The sequence below is a fragment of the Caretta caretta genome, chromosome 5 (assembly GCF_965140235.1).
Source record: "Caretta caretta isolate rCarCar2 chromosome 5, rCarCar1.hap1, whole genome shotgun sequence".
Lineage (NCBI taxonomy): Eukaryota > Metazoa > Chordata > Testudines > Cheloniidae > Caretta > Caretta caretta.
Window position 1 is genome coordinate 53314518 of NC_134210.1, and position 17755 is coordinate 53332272.

Genomic DNA, 17755 nt, shown 5'->3' on the forward strand with positions numbered 1-17755 from the left:
AGACTGTCAAATACAGGCTAAATCAGTAGAGCCAAATAGCTTAATGAACCCTGTATAAAGTAAGCTTTAATGCACTAGCTTTCTGAGTTTGTCTAGGCTGTTATTCAACATAAATTACAATATTTTTTGACTATATACTGTATTTAATTATTTGAAAAAGACTTCAAGTTGCTCTCTTGGCTTGTCTGGGGTTTTTGTTTCACTTTCTGGATCAGTTTCTTGCTTATTGGAATCTGCTATCATAATACTTTCTTGGTTTTCCTCTAGAAAAGCTGGCAAAAAGCTTATCAGTGATGAAGATGACAACCAAAGTCATAGATTGATGGAAGAGGTCTTGTAAACTGGCACTGAATTTCACATCGTCATGAACACCTTTCTCTCAGTTCTACAGATCATATCTTTTTTTTTTAAAAGGAAGTGCACATGCAGGTCAATGAAGAAAATAATGTTTGAAAGGGATTCATGAACAAAAATTTACTTTGGAGAAGGGCTCTAACTCCTGTCCTCCCCGCCTCTGTCCCCACCCTGTCCCCGTCCCCGTCCCCACAATATCTTATCACATACACAGTAGGAAATAAATCCAGACAAAAACTTCGACATAGGATTATTACATTCTTTTCCTCTGTGTTTTTGATTTCAAGATACAACAACTGGTGATCGGCTGATAAAAATATAGATGTAGATCAAGTAAATGAAAATATGAGTTACAGATGTGAATACTGGTATTTTTGCTAAGGTTCCATGCCCATATGAAACCCAGTCAATTTAAACATCTTAAAATCCATCTCATTCATCTGCAGACTTCTCTCAGGAATGTGTGAATGACTGTGCAAGAATCAATAAAGGGTCATCAAGGAACTAAACTGTAATTGAGCTATAGATGGAGAGACATTTGATAGAAAATAGCAAATTACAGGCTTTTCCAGTTAGGACCCCACCTTGTGTGCAGCAGATAGAAAAAACCTTTGAGCCAGTGTTGTTTGTTTTTAAAAAAATTAGAAATATACAGTTTTAAAATATAAGAATTAACTATTTTCAGTAACAGTAATTAAACGGCTTGGGTAAACATGTCTTCCTTACAAAAGCAAGTACAACTGCTGTTGTCAAAAGGATAAAGATTAATTGGCAAGGTGTCTTGTGTCTAACATACCTTTCAGCTTCTTTCCTAAAATATTTGTATACCACATGGTAGTAGTAGTAGTATCTGAAGTTATATTATTGTAGATATTGAAGATATCATCTGGTTTTGTAATCAAATGATTATGTGCCATAGTGAGACAGAAGTGGTGGGTCAACATTTTTCAGTAGGTCCTGCAATTTTCTTGGTGCAACATGTATTCATTAATTAAAGCCACATTTGCAAGTGCCTGTGAGTGCAATGCTGTGGCTGGCAGGCTGTTCAGTGAAGTATTCCTTCTGCTTTGATCCCCCTTTTGGAAGAATCTGTGCTAAAGGCTCTGGAACACATGGAGTAATGCCCCTTCATGGACAAAATTGTGACTTGTTCTATATGGCAGCACAAAAGAGTAAGGGGGCCTTAATATGTCCCTTGACTCCCCTGTGTAGCATCACCACTTTGCACATGTGGTGTTATGAAAGTGCTCTGTGTCTGTATACCTGTAAATAGTTAGTTGGCAAGTTGCCAGTAGCTGAGTCTCAAGAATATGTGACATAGTTCCTGGGTTTTGTAGGACCAATAAAACTCATTGCGCAGGGCACATGGCTTTTCTTTGCATAGCTCTTAACATCAGCCCTTAATAGGTGGGAGAGCCTGACGGCTAGTCCCCACTTTTCCCATAGACAGGAAGTGGCGGGGGAGTAAAGAGAATGGGACAGAATCCGCCATCCAATGTGCCCAGTGTTGATGGCATGGAGAGGAAGGAATCTGCTACTAGTAGGGGCCAGTAGAAGGTTTTTTCCTCCATGAAGCAAGGAAAGAATCATGACTAAATTAGACAAAGGTAGACTATTAAGATAAACATAGGAAAGGTTAGGAGAGAGAGACTAATGGGAATTAAATCAAAATAAAATATTGAGCAGCACATAGCAAGCAAATTATAAGTTGCAATTGAATTCAAATTATGCAACATTTTAGTTAGCTAGGCAAAACAAATTTGTGCTGCTATAATATTCTGTTCACACATTTGTGTGCAGAAAGCACAAAAACTGTAAGAGCTTAAAAATACTCATTTATGTAATGTTCATAAGGAGTAAGGGCTTCCAAATGCACCATGGAAAGACTTAACACTGAAGCACATAGTACTGCCAAGACACTGTTCAATGCGCCTAAGCATATTGATGAGTTTGATTAGTTTACAGTCTCTAACTGTGGTTTCTATGATTTGTGTTGATGAATAGTATTTAAGCTAAACTATAACATAAAAAAATACTACTGTTCTTCCTATTTGCTTTCCAGCCATCATTTCTCAGATGTTCAGTCACGGGCAATAGTTCTGTTTGTTTTCTATGGGTTTTTACCCCAGTTTCTTGGCCAGTGCTTCTCATCTGCCTGAGAGAAAAGGAATAATAAATGGGGTCTCTCACTCTAATGTTAGGTTTCAGAGTAGCAGCCGTGTTAGCCTGTATGTGCAAAAAGAAAAGGAGAACTTGTGGCACCTTAAAGGCTAACAAATTTATTTGAGCATAAGCTTTCGGCTGTAGCTCACGAAAGCTTATGCTCAAATAAATTGGTTAGTCTCTAAGGTGCCACAAGTCCTCCTACTCTAATGTTAGTGATGGACAAAATTCAAAAGCTTCAGAGGTTTGGATGAGCTTAGATAGGTACCCACGGGTATGGATGCTGATCCAGTTTGTATCTGAATTTTCCAAACTGTAGGAGGCTCTTCTGACCATCTCTTCAGCAGCCTCCTCTTCTTCCTGCAGCATTCTAACAGTGGGATCCAGGGACAATCTCCTCCAGGAACCTCACTGGACCTTCCACTGGTGTCAGCTACGTTCCTTCCTGTAGCATTAGTGCAGGCTGGGTTTGAAAGATGGTTAGTGGGTTAAGGCAGTTCTGTTTCAGATTCATGATTCTGGCTATTTAAGCAGCGTTAGATGGGGATTACTCAGTCTTTGCTGTTCCAATACATTCCTAAGAAAAGGGCAACTGAAAACTAAGACTAAATACAATTATGCTAGTTTCAAACAGTTATCTGGCATAACCTGGAAAAGATTAAAAAGTTGACCTTAGTGTACAAGCAATAATGTCACAGTAGGTTATATTTTGCATTACAAGGTCCATTTGAATGTCTCACTGCTATTTTAGGTTCAATGAATTTTTTAAAAATTAATTCCCATGGTAAGACAAGGTACTTTCAGGAACACACTGTGGAAATAAAATGTTTCCTGTTTGTATTTTCCTTTAAAAACTATAATGGTAATGAAGCTCTGGACATTGATTATTATGACTACATGCCAACCTCTGTAAAACACACCGAAGACCTCATATCAGTTTAGCTCCCTTTCACTATGGGATGTGTTTGAACACTTTTGTTCCTATTTGACAAACTTTCTGTGGTCTCCAGAAAGGAGGACAAGCTGAAAACAATAATAAAATATATACTAAAGACAATGTTTTCCTCTAATCTCTTCCCAAAGTCAGAAAAAGTAACTAGGTGCTGATAAAATCCTCTTGAGCCATATTTTTTCAGAAGCCATGGATTGTTTTCCTGCTAGCATATATTTACGCTTCTTATTGAGCTTTTGACAGGACAACAGAAATCCCCCTCATTGACCAAATAAAGATTCAAAGATGACTGGAATTTCTCTCATATAATTGCCCCATCCTGAAGGTGTTATAGAATGAGTGTGTAGTCCACTGTGACAATTAATCATTAGCACTGAAATTCTTGACTATGTAATTGTCATTGGAATTCTTGACCAGGAAATACCAAAACAAACGTGCACACACATGCACACACTTGAGACTCTTAAATAAAAAAGAAACTAGTATTGTGAGCTTTTTGGTAGAAGTTTGTTGCGTGTAGAGGTATATGCTGAAGGCAATACTTTTACTGTATATTTTTCAATATGGCATTTCAACCTCATTGATGTTGTTTAAAATATGTCTTCTTATTTGTTACTTATACAGAAGATAAACTAACAGCATGAATTAATGCAATACATTCAATATATCCTCACTATTATCCACATCCCCTTTGCTTTCCTGTTCTAATTCACTTCCTTTTTTGCATCCTTTGGTGGACACACAGTTGGAAACTCAGATTTTCCTTTCTGAAAAGAAAAAGGCACCTATATATAAAATATGACTGGAAAAGAAAGCTTATATCAAAAATCTCTCTGATGTCAGCAGTGAATTGACATCCAAAAACAATTTTACGCACTCAGATGAAGAGCCTGGTTTTTCCTCTTGCAACAAGTTCCTACTGTTTTCTCACTGAAATAATTCTGGGGTGCATCAGGGCTAGATTAGCATAGAGTAATGGGCTGCAGACTCATCCAGCGTTATAGATGCATCTGCAGTTGGGAAGACAGAAGGGACATGCACTCTCAAATCACTGGCTGACAAGAAAACACAGAAAGCGTAAATTCTAAATGTAAGTTGTGATATCATTTTATAGATTTCTATATACCACTTGAAAGCATTTTTAGGCTCACACTCAGCCTAAGAACCAGAGATTGAATAGTCTCAAGATATATTTTTCATTTAAAAAGCAACTGCTACCTCTTGAAAAACTTCTATTTAGTAATAATTCTTCCTATCAATACTATAAAGTATATGCAAACAGGGCTTTCGTCTTTCAGAGCTAATCTTCCCTTTCTGCTCATTGCACAACTGGACTGTCTCATTGCATGCTATGCAAGGATCAAACACAAAACTACCGTGCACCACTGTAAGGGCTTGATCCAATCCCTTTGAAATCAATGGAAAGACTCCCAGAGACATCAGTCACCACTGCCTCGGGCCTCAAGTGAGATTGGAGGTTACGCATGGTTTTATGTGAAGTTAAACTGTGGATGTAGTTTTCTGCACTGGAGAGAAACAAATCCCATGCCCCTTGTGTGCCCACCTATTACTCTCCAAAATATGAGACAAAAAAGTGTTGGTGTATGGGTTATGTATGGGCTGAGAAGGGGTATTTTTAAGGAAACATGGGCTCAGGCATGATCCTCAGCAGTCTAGTGAGAAATTGAACTCTGAGCTATGAACTCCCCTGTTTGTCCTTACTTCTGATGATAGCTCTGGGTGACTTGTTGGCCACACAATCATATTTTCATTAATGCATGCTCGTGTTTCCCTGCACTCATCCATTTTTACCTTGCTCTTCCACATTTCATACTCCACACCTGCACTGTGCAGGAGTCTCAATTCTCTAAGCTCCTAACCATTGCCACAGCAACCAACCCTGATGTTACAGACTCTGAATTACGATGAGTCTCCTGGTGGGGCTAAACAGCTGGAGCAGATGAGATCTTAACAAAGATCATCTCAAATAGTCATAAAAATGTGGGAAGAGAAACAGGGAACATTTATGATCACTTTATTTTAAAGGTTGTTAGCTGGAAGGGAGGGGAAGGCTCAGCCATATTCTGGCTCCGTGCCTACATCCAATATAGAGAGACACATTTCTGAGGACAAGGGCCATGTGCAATTGTGTAATTGTAATATCTGTGACCATGCACACAACTGAGGTGTTTAGACATGGAAATTTCTTGTTAGGCATCCAGCTATCCATCTGTTGGTGCAGTCACCTGATTGCACGCTTAATTGTGGTAACTATTATGCAAATATGGGCACACAGTTTTGCCGTCAGAGCTGGTAAATTAAAAAAAAAATACCCAGAAAGTGCAGCACAACCATTTAATAGACTAAATCTCATTACTATTCGATGTACTGCAATATTTATAATATGTAGCATCATACAGTATATGTATGCAGCCTTCTTTCAAATGTCTGGCTAATGTGTTTTAAAACAGCTTAATGACATTAATGGCTCAAGGGGCCCCACTAGTTTGTTCTGGCACATGGCTACAGTGAACACAAAAACTTTCCTATAAGGAGAAGTGCTTTTAAATGGCTTTTTTCAAAGCTTTCCATGAGGCAATGGTGTGTCTTTAATGTCTGACATCAAAGTCTGAAGGCAAAATAGATCCATCCTTTGTCTTGATCCACTCCCATACGAAAGACACCACACCTCTGAATGAGACATTATATTCTTAACTGTGGGTTCCCTGCATCTGCGTTTGACTGAATGATTCATCTTTCTCATGACAAAGATTGCAAACAGAACCCTGCTCTGGAAAGGGCTGCTTCCCCATTGAGAATCTTAAAAGTTTGGAGCAAATATTCAGCACTGGGAACGGATTTAATATTTCTCTTTATTGATACAGCATGTGCTGGCTACCGTGGGAAGTGACAATGTATCAGTACTTGAGTACAACCGTTAAGCAGAGCTAGAGTAAATGTTCAATGTCATTTTACTTGTAATCATATGAAGGCCTTATGGCCTGTAGCTTCTAACAGCTGGCCCGATTATAATTAGAATTTGTTAACACAGTTGGTGGCATGTTGTCTATTTTTACACCATTGGATTTCCTGCTGGAATGTCTAAAAGGTGTTAGCATGTTGTACCGATCCATCAGCACCTCGTGAAGGTGAGGCGTTGATGGATCATAAGCCGGGTGCCAGTCTTATAATAGGAATCATATGGTTTGGGAGACTTAAGGCCACTGCTGGGGGGAAAAGATGGAGATTAGATGAGCATGGACCATTTGGAGTAGAAAAAGAATAAAGGAATCATTTACAGGAAATATTTAAAGTCTGTTAATTGCTTGGCATTCAGCAAGGAGACTTCCATTTGATTGCATATTTGCACTGCTTCAAGGCACACATTGTTTTGGTATCTTTGATTCCCAGTAGAGACCCATTGATGTTCTAATGTGTAAAGTGTTGGTTTATTAACTCGCACATTTTACATTTTCACTGGAAATGGAGTAAGCCTGAGATGAAGAGAGCTATTTGGCCTCCTGTGAACCTGAGCCTCTCTGGAGAGGGGGAGGATGCAAGCAACACTAACTGAGGTGGGCTTATGGTCTTAGAAAGGCCATATGGCCTGCTGGGTTCAGGGGGCAACACACTTGGAATCAATCCTTATTCTATCTGTTCAAAAGCAGCATTACACATACATTTATTTAAAAGAAATTTAACAAGTTATAGCTATTCAAACTGTGGCCAATGAGGAAGCTAATTCTAGCTTTGCTGCTAATGTGCTGTATGACCTTGGACAAGTCACTCAATCTCATAGGGAGTCTCACTATGTGTTTTATCCTACGTACTTCTTTTATTCAAATAACACATTATTGTGGAGCATGATTACTACAGAGCTTTCCTGATTCAATATATACTATGTGCAGACTTCCATGCATAGAAACCCACACAGCTTCACCTAAATCACCTGTGGAAGCTTTGATATACATTCTATTGATTGGGAATGCAAAGGTTACTGAACTGTGAGAGAGAAATATTGAAGAGATGGCAGGTAATGAAGTAGTAGGTCAGAAAGTTAGATAGAAGCTTGGTAACTGAGAGTTTTGCAAGTTTAATTGATAATATTTTAATTATTATACATGCATAAAATTCTCTTTTGGGGAAGTCACTTTGTTATACATTTGGAGATTTGTTTCTTAATACAGTCCATACGGTAGATGAAAACTCTTCAACTTCCATTTGATTAAATCATTACTGAGGCCTGTAGGAGTTTGAATCATACCACCGTGTAGTTACATTCTATGAAGTATTATAGTACAACTACATATGTAATATCTGTGTGTCTTCATACATTATTTTGAAACTATCCTTGCCAGTGGGCTAGTAGAAAAGCAAACACTTCTATTCACTACAAAAACAATTATTAAATATGTTTCATGGATTTTTTCTTTGACGATATAGTTAATTTTTTCAAATGAAACACTGGCATGAAACTTGGATGAAATCAGATGTAAAATATTGATCCACAACTGTTCCAGTACAGTATTGCTCTTTGTTTTGGCTGGATTTAAGCAGATGAATTTTAAAGAGAAAGTACACTATTTGCTCTCCCTTGTTGGTAATAAAACAAATGAACAAATCCATCAAATGCAAAGTAAACCAAATTTGTTTATAGAGAACAAATTCATTGCATAGAAATCAACCATTTATGTTTCCCCTCTCCCCTTCAGTCAGTAATACCACAATGTGGTAGATCCTTTAGCAACAGTTAATCGTTTACCCTGGAAAACTAACCAAGGCATTTCCTTGTTGGCAGGGATGCTCTTGCCAAGTGGAATTATTAGGTCTGGTCTCCTGCCAGAGTTTACTCCCAGACTTCATTATATAACCATTTCTTTATGTAAAGCTAGATTGTCATTAAATAAAGTTGGCACAAATTACCATGCCTACTCTTGTGCATGCATTTCCCACAACTGTGGGAACAAATCAGGGATCTGTGTGTACACAGTGGGATATTTAGATAAGATCCCAGTTTTCCCTGTACAACTGAGTTAACAGCACATGCAAATATAAGCATGGAAATGCATGTGTAAAAAGGATCTCAGGACTCACCTTAAGAAAATCTGTATTTTAAAAGTTATTTTCTTAACCACCAAACACCTAATGAAAAGGTAGCTCTGTCATTTGAAACCATGTTGGCCAATGGGTCCCCATTCCCTACACAGTATGATGTATGTAGACAGACAAAACAATTTCTTGCTGTCTCGAATGCTTAAAACAAGTTGCCTTTTGAAGAACCCAGAAGTCTACAGTACACAGTCAAAACATTATTCCGGTAATGTTGATGCACTGCAGAAATCTCATAAAACTGCCATGTTGAGCAGTGCTCTGTTTTGTGGTCTTCACTGTAAAGGTTATGTAAGCGCTGGAGGGCACATAGCTTATCACAATACTGAGTAAATGAAAGTTGCTATAATCTCAAAGGAATCCTTTATAGTTATAAATTGACAGAAAGGATGAAAAACTTTGACAGAAGGAACACATCAGTCATCAGATGAATTTGACAAATGATTGCTCATTAAAAATACAAACACCTACTAGAGAGATTGTCAAGATGGAGAACTCATCGGCAACCAATATAGAACTCAGCGGCAACCAATGATCTCCCTACCTTTCTCCACACACCACTGACCTTTACAGATCGTACTAAAACAAAGGCCCTACGTGGAAAATGGAAGTAAGACTGATCCATTTTCCCCCAGGGTGTTTATTGAGCTGCTAGATCCTCTGCATTGTTTGTATTTTTGTCCTTCTCCCTTACTTAAATGGCTTCTCCAAAGCAACTCTTCATCTCTCCAAGAGGGTTGGGCACAGGCTTAGCTGCTTCAATATAGAAGCAAGAATTCCCATAGCTGTTGCAAGTACTGAAGCAGTGAGGTAATGGTTGCAGCAATGGGACTATTTGACAATGTATCTGAATTCACAGTCTATCATTGAGGCCTAGAAAGGATAATACTCTGGCACTCCTGCAATAAAATAATGCACTGAGACTGGGCTTGCCAGTAGTCTGTGGTCAAGTGTGGTCTCAAGCCAAGTATGCTGGGTGCTTTGCAAAGAACACATTGGGACAACTATTAAGCCTCCCCCATACCTGCTCCATGTCGAATATTAAGCCCCCTCTGTGGTCATCACAAGAACTACTGCGCTGCCCTGGGAATGGGGTGACACCTGGGCCGGAAAGCAAACTGGCCACCAGGTGAACCTATTAGATCCAGTGGGTTGACCTGGTGGCCGGAAAGCAAATGGGCCACCAGGTCAACCCATTGAATTCAATGGGTTGACCTGGTGGCCAGAAAGCACCCTCCCCCCCCAAAATACACTTACCCTGAAAGATTGAAAAAGACGCTAATTAACCGAACAGGCCACAGATGAGGGGAATCAGGTGGCTAAGTAATCCTCTGACTGAGTGAGGGGGCCTGGCTGAGGAGGAAGGAGCTGGTTGGACTTGTAAACCTAGGAAATTGACAGCTGAGGTGGTGGCTGGGAAAGTCTGCAGTAACTCCCTGGGAGAAGGGTTTGGAGGCTGCAGAGATAGGTAGCCACAGTTACTCCCTGGGAGGAGGGAGTTGGGAGTCTGGCAAACACAGAGAAGGGCAGTTGCAGATGGTAAGGAAAGGGCTCAGGAAAGGCAGTAAAATCTAGAAGGGAACAAATCTTGGCTGCCGACTATAGGGTCCCTGAAGTGGAAGCTGGAGTAGAAGGTGGGCCTGTGTTCCCCTGCCAGCCACTGAGGCCATGGCACCATGGGGCAGTGAGTGGGAAGACTGCCTAAGACTGAGGAAGTGGCAATAAGGCAGCAAATGGGAAGACTGCCTAAGATTGCTGAAGAAAGACTTTGATACCCTGGAAGTGGGGGTGGGTGTGCGTATAATGACCTGGCTGGAGGGCTGAGTCACGAAGAGGCAGCCGCAGCGAGAGAGGGACTGCGGAGCGAGGCAGAGAGATGGTGTAGAACCGCATGAAGGGGCCCTTGCAAAGCTAAATCACCAGAATAGCCAGAAGGAGGTGCCATCCAGCAGCGAGTAGAGCACCCTGTCACAGGGACAAAATGCATACCAGAGATCTTGCTGATGCAGTTCTCCTCTGGCTGGGCTTTCAAACCACCATGGTTCTTTAGATTTCTGGATGAGCCATGTTAGCACTAAGGGGGAAATAGTGCCTTCCAAATTAGTCCCATCGCTTGAGGAAGCAAATGAGCCATTTCAAGAAGGGTTTTTTTAAAACGAACATTTTAAAGCACGTAAGAGGGAAGAGCTGAGAAAGATGCACAGTGCTCTGAGCACAGGACTGGGAGTTAGGAATTCCTGAGTTCTCAGTTTGGCTCTAAACCTCTGGGGCCTGTGACAAATGACTTAGTTTCCCACCTTCAGGCTCCCTGGTACTTTGAAGATGGAAATCACTATATAAAATATATATCATTACCTAAGGACTCATTTAGCCTCACAGAGGCAAGATTATTATTGAACATGTTAGCTTTCCTTTTTTAATTTTAGAATATGATGCTTGCTGTAGCCCCCAGGTTTTCCGGGCTTCAGTGAGATGATCTCTCTGGCGATCTGATGTCTGATACGAGAGGTGTTCACACATGTGCAAGCAGCAAGTCCTGATAAACAACAATGCATCAAAAGAATGAAGAAATAAGTCCCCACTGCTGAATACACCTATTGTGAATCACTGAAGCAGCACAGAGGAGGAAAAATTGGAAGCTGGAGATTTCCTGAGACTCTATTGTTTGGTTTTCCCCCCTCTGTGAATGAACCCAGTCTCCTGAGAATGCTGATCCCATCTAAGTCTATCAGTCACTTAGGGGTAAATATCTAAATTGTAGGCAAGGATTTAACCACAAAGTCAACTTTTTAAAAATGCATGATAAATAACGACAAGCCAGGTCCTACTACAACACAATATAACATAATAGTCAGGAGCCTTAGGTTCAGTAGCAAGGGTGAAGGAGATGTGGGACGCAATTCTGCAGACTTAGCACCTGAGATGTTAGTAGAAAGTTGAAATCTAACTTTACTGTTTCCCTCAAACACCGTATGTCATTTAAATAAATGAATCCCTGCAGTAAGCTGTAGAAGTATTTACTCACAGCTGCCTGCTTCTTCAAAATAAGATATAAAAGACTTTCTGGGAGGTATCATAGAATCACAGAATATCAGAGTTGGAAGGGACCTCTGGAGGTCATCTAGACCAACCCCCTGCCCAGAGCAGGACCAATCCCCAACTAAATCATCCCAGCCAGGGCTTTGTCAAGCCTGACCTTAAAAACTTCTAAGGAGGGGGATTCCACCACCTCCCTAGGTAACGCATTCCAGTGTTTCACCACCCTCTTAGTGAAAAAGTTTTTCCTAATATCCAACCTAAATCTCCCCCACTGCAACTTGAGACCATTACTCCTTGTCCTGTCATCTGCTATCACTGAGAATAGTCTAGATCCATCCTCTTTGGATCCACCTTTCAGGTACTTGAAAGCAGCTATCAAATCCCTCCTCATTCTTCTCTTCTGTAGACTAAACAATCCCAGTTCCCTCAGCCTCTCCTCATAAGTCATGTGTTCCAGACCCCTAATCATTTTTGTTGCCCTTTGCTGGACTCTCTTCAATTTTCCACATCCTTCTTGTAGTGTGGGGCCCAAAACTGGACACAGTACTCCAGATGTGGCCTCTCCAATGTCGAATAGAGGGGAACGATCATGTCCCTTGATCTGCTGGCAATGCCTCTACTTATACATCCCAAAATGCCACTAGCCTTCTTGGCAACAAGGGCACACTGTTGAAGGTATGGGGCTGAAAGTGCCTATTTGCCTCTAATCTCTTTCCTGGTGGAGATGCAGAGGAAACATTTTAAAAGAGTTTAAAATATCTCCGGTCCTTGCCTCATCTTTTCCTCCAGCTCTTCTTTTCCTTCCTTCTCTTCTTCTGCTCCTCCCCCGCCCCATCACCTCTCCATCTCCTGTCTCTCCTCCTCCCAGCCTTCCTGGCCTCCCACTTCTTTCCTCCTCAACTTTTCTTTTTTCCATTTTTTCCTTCCCTCCCCTTTTCTGTCCTGCCTGTACTGATGTTGAGAATGCTTTCAGCACCCCTATTTAAAATGTTCCAATGCCACTGCCAGAAGATGAATCCGTCACTTCCGCAGGGCCCGCCATCTTGCTCACAGTTAGCGGAGATAGCGCCTGGCTCAGCCGCATGTGTTTTGGTGCAGTGAATTCCCCGCCCTGGTCAGAGCCCTGAGCTGCCGTGGCGCTATGGCCAACAATAGCCCCACAGTAGGCGCCGGCAACTACCAGAAGCAGCAGACAGCCCAGCACCAGGCCAGATCTGTCCCATCGGCCCAGCTGCTGATGCAGAGTGGGGCTCCCAAGCTGGCGGGGCTGATTTGTCTCGGGCCCCACACCCCCCTAGGGACAGCCCTGAGCGCAGGTGGCAGTGTAGTATGGATGTAGTCCTGCTTTCCCACATTCGCAAGCAGAGCTGGCTGATATTTAATGAAGCATTTAAGGGATGGCAAAGTTGTGACTGTGGCATGTGTCCCAGAGTTCCCAGCCAGAATTCTTACTTATGCTCCTGATATCGGCCCCTCTACAACTCCAAAAGGGCAAATTTTAGTCCTCACTGGGTGCCACTAGGGGTATGTCTACATTGCAATGTAAGCCCAGGGTTAGAGGGACTCAAGCCAGCTGACCTGTGTTAGGGAACCCTGGGCTTGAGCATCTATGTTGCATTTTAACCCTACATTAAGTATTTTCTAACCCATGCTGGAACCTAGGGCACTGGCATCCACGCTGCACAGTGCAGACCTGACTCAAGTAACCATATGCCAGAGTCCCTAGTCCCGCTCCCCCCTATACATGACCACTTTAGCCCTAGGACCATGGTGCACTGTGGGAAAACTTTACTTCCTACCCCGCACATTACAAGAAGTTTGAACAGCCCACCAACACAGCCTGATGAGCAGGGCTGGATTTCCAGTTAGGCACAGTAGGCTCATGCCTGGGGGCGCCGGCGTTCTAGGGGCGCCTTACCTCTCTAAAACTGTGTGCAACACGAAGCTCAGCTATAGGCAGAGGGGTGCTGAAGATGCTGTGACTAGGGGCGCGTAAGGTGTAAATCCGGCCCTGCTGCTGAGCAGTCATTTTGGTCCGTGTGCTCCCAGCTCCCGGAGCCAGTGACATGGAGGAGGTGCCTTTTGACGAACATCTCTTGTGAGGTGCTGGTGGATGTTTCCCCACCCAAGGTACTTGATAGTGTTCCTGATGGAACGGCAGGAGGAGGGGAGGAGGAGTGCACTGGCAAATACTGCTCAGTATAATGGGTATAGCCATTGATGCCCCCTATGTAGGGTGCTGCTTTTGGCACAGAGCCACAAGCATGGACTGGTGGAACTGCATTGTCCTGCAGACCTGGGATGACCAAAGTGGGCCCAGAACTTTGGCATGAAGAAAGACACCTTTCTGGAGCTTTGTGAGCAGCTTGCCCGCACCTTCCAGCGTAAAGAGACAAACCTGAGGTCACCCGGGCCAGTCCAGAAGCACTTTTCTAGAACCGTCTGGGGTAGCCAACTGCTACAGGTCCATTGACAACCAGTTTGGGTTTGGAAAGTTAACTGTGGGTAAAGAGGTGGCGGAGGTAACTGAGGCATTCAGGAATGTGGTTTACCCCAAGGTGGCCTTAAAGCTATTCCAGAGCTAATTGCTGGATTTGAGAAAATAGGGTTTCCTCACTGTGCTGGGGCCATTGATGGGACTCCTGTGCCCATAGTTTGCCCTCCACACACATAAACTGCAGAGGGTACTACTCCATTGTTATGCGGGCACTAGTGGACCACAGTGGCAGATTTATGAATGTTAACATGGGCTATACTGGAAGAGTTCACACTGCCAGAGTTTTTTGATGTGTGGTTGTCTATATTCATGGATGGTCTTGGATACTATTCCCACCAAATGCCATTGACATAAATACTGTCTCCACTGCTATTCTGGAGGACCCCACGTACCCCTTTTGCCTTGTCTTATGAAACCATACCCTGGTTTCAGATGCCCTAGCAAAAAAAGGTTTAGTTAATACTCTCTCAATAGGTATAGAATGGTTGTTGAATATGGTTTTGGCACATTACAATCACATTGGAGGTGTCTACAAACCCATTTGGATGACAATGTATTCAATGCTGCCCGAATTACTGTGGTTTGCTGTGTTCTTCACAGCCTTTGTGAAGCCAGAGGTGAGCTATTTCCCCCTGAATGGACCTGTGATAGTGAAGGGATGCTGGATTGGTACACTCAGCCAGAAAGTGCACCTACCACTGTGGGAGATGTTTGCACCTGGACAGCAGAAGTCAGGGATGCTTTGTGTTCTCACAGTATGGACTTGCATGGCCCAATGGAAAAGGCCTTTCATATTTTGGAAGACACAACTGTTCTTATGGTGCCCTATTGGCAGAGGGTGATGTTATAAGCTGCTGGAGAGAGTGTATGCAGCTGAAATATTCAAAAGTATAGTGACCAAACACCACATTTGTGGGTGGAGTGGACTAGTCAACTATACAGAGGGGCCTGGAAAATACGCCATTGCCCACAATGTGACTAACTCTCTGGAGTTCCTCCTTCAGGAAAAGTTTGCAGCTATCAGCAGCCAGGATTGGGTCAGAATGCATGAGGGAATAAACATGATGCTGTGTTAGCTCACACATGGCTTATCCTGTTATTTGCTGCATGCAAACATGCTGAAACCTTCAGCTGTCCTCCACCCTGCACCCGCCACAGTTCTGTGGGGAAAAAATGACACCCCCATCGTACTTTGTTGAAATGATTTTGTGACCTGCAGACCGTTACCTGAAATGGACTAGATTTGGAAACTGCTTCCCAAACACACACACTCAGTTCACTGTTCACAGGTGGCTCCATAGAGCCAGGAGGAGTGATTACAGAGTGACTACTGAACGGAAAGCATGAATGACCCCAGCAAACCTCTGTGGCTTAACACTTAAAATAACCTTTTCAGCTGTTTATGAATGTTTGAAATTCCAAGTTGCCATTTTGAACTCCACGTGGTAGGGGGGACACCAAGGCGCTGTGATACAATCTGCCATTAGTGGCCAGACTGGTTTCTGGGGCTTATTTTTGCATTCCTTTTTACAACAGAAATTCGTCCCATTATTGTAATAATCTGTAAATTTGAGTCAGACACTTACTAGCCTCTGGGCTGGCTTCATCTCCACCGGGTTTGCTGCAGGCTGTGAAGTGGGCTGTTCCTTGAGAGCAGTGGGCAGGGAATCAAACAACTCTTCCGAGTGGGGACTGAGAATTTGCTGTTGATCCTAATCCACAGCCTGCTCTGGCACAGCTTTCATTGAACGAGTCATTTCATGCTCCTTGTTGGGAGTCTGCGGATGGCTCCCATCAGTCCCTCCGCTGGATTCAGGGGCCAACAGGGCACCATGCCACTGACCAGGTTGTCATGAAGCACAGTTGGCTCTATGCTGGGCGCAGTGCCCAGGACCTGGTCACAGTCATCATAAAATGGGCATCTCATTGGTGAGTTGCCCATGGTGTGGTTCTTGTCCCTGGTCTTCCGGTACTTGCTTTTCTGCCTCTTAATTCGCTCCCTTCACTGATCCTGTCCAGAAAACCTGCAGCTTTTTAGCTGTACATGATCATTCCTGGTGCTTTTGCTGAATTCCACCGTTTTACTGGCCTCGCACCAGAGATTCACCAAAATTTGTCTGTTCTCCCATGACCATAAAGCAATTCACTGTGCAAAAGGCTTGATCAGTTCTCTCTCCATTGCAAACCCAGGAGGCTCTCTGATAGTGTGCCTGCAGATCAGTGATCAGAAGAGAATGGGTTAATGCTGACCTGAGTTGCTGCCGTTTGCCCAGGGAAGGCTGGCTTCCATTTCAGTAGAGAGGATTGCAGATTGTTGGGACAGAGAGGACTAAGGTAAGGAAGTTATCACATGGAATTGTGGATACTTCTGGTGTACCACAGGAACCTGAGTCAAGCAGGACTGAATCTACACTGCAAAGCAATAGGGTTCAGACCTTAGGTCCTGGCTTGACTCATGCTCAGACCTTTCAGCCCTGCAAGGGTCTGGGGCCCTAGGTCTGAGCCCTGGGTTAGTGCAATTGCAGTGTAGACACAAGTGGGGTTAGGCTTGAGCCCAAGCTCAAGCACAGGCTTATGTTGCAGTGTAGATATAACTTTGAAGCAATCATTATTGTTAAAAGAGAGGAGGCCTTCTCTTTGTCTTCCTTTCCATTTACTCTCTCCTGTAGTTTGCTGCTGCCTCAACTGTAACCTGCAGGGAACACAGGAAAAACAGCAGCTGCTTCTCCATGGAGTTTCTATTCTACCAAAAGAGACTATCAATCTATTCCCAGCTGTGGGTTGAAAGAGACTGTACTCTACACCCTTACCACTCTGAGTTTTCCTCTGTCTTTAAGAAGAGAGAGCGAGCAAATAACTTTTCATTTTAAACCAGTAAGGAAATCCCCTACTTTAAGTGAATAGCCTTGTGAGTCATAGGGCACAAGACCTCAAGAACTGCCCTGTGGCTTCCTGAACCATGTTCTCCCTCTGTCTTCAATGTCATTTTCACAATCAGTGTCTGTGTATGTGGCATCCACAACCACAGGTCCTCCAAGGGTCCAACCACCAAAGGAAATCCACTCTAACCTGAGGTTAGGCAGAAGTGCAGTCTCTCATGGACAGCATAGTGGGGTCAGACAGACAGTGTGGCACACATTTTCAAAAGTGGCCTCTAATTTGGCACACTTCCATTTTTGTGTGCAGAACTTTCAATATCTTGGGCCTAATTTTCTGAGGTGCTGGCTACCCAACATCTTTCACTGGCTTCCCGTGGGCAGCACAAAATTAAAACCCATTTTTTAAAACTTGAGCCTGTATGGCCATCACTACAACGTTCAACAAAATTAATTTCTTTGATTTTAGAAATATTTCAGCACATCAGTTTTCTTTTCTTTGCCTATTCCATGAGAGAAAGCTTCCTATTCCTTCATCATTTGTTTCACTAGCCCCTTTAAATACATATGTTGCCTTATATTCATTGTGCCATGAGGTCAGTGTGTATAATGGTGAAGCTTGCAGATTAAGGCAGTTTGCTATTATCCTCTCACTGAAAAGAGGAACAACTTTATATTGTGGTTATGACAGTGATCTGTCCAAGCCAATTCCATTAATTTTTCAAGTAAGATTTTGTGAGATACAGTATTCAAATAGTTCCATAA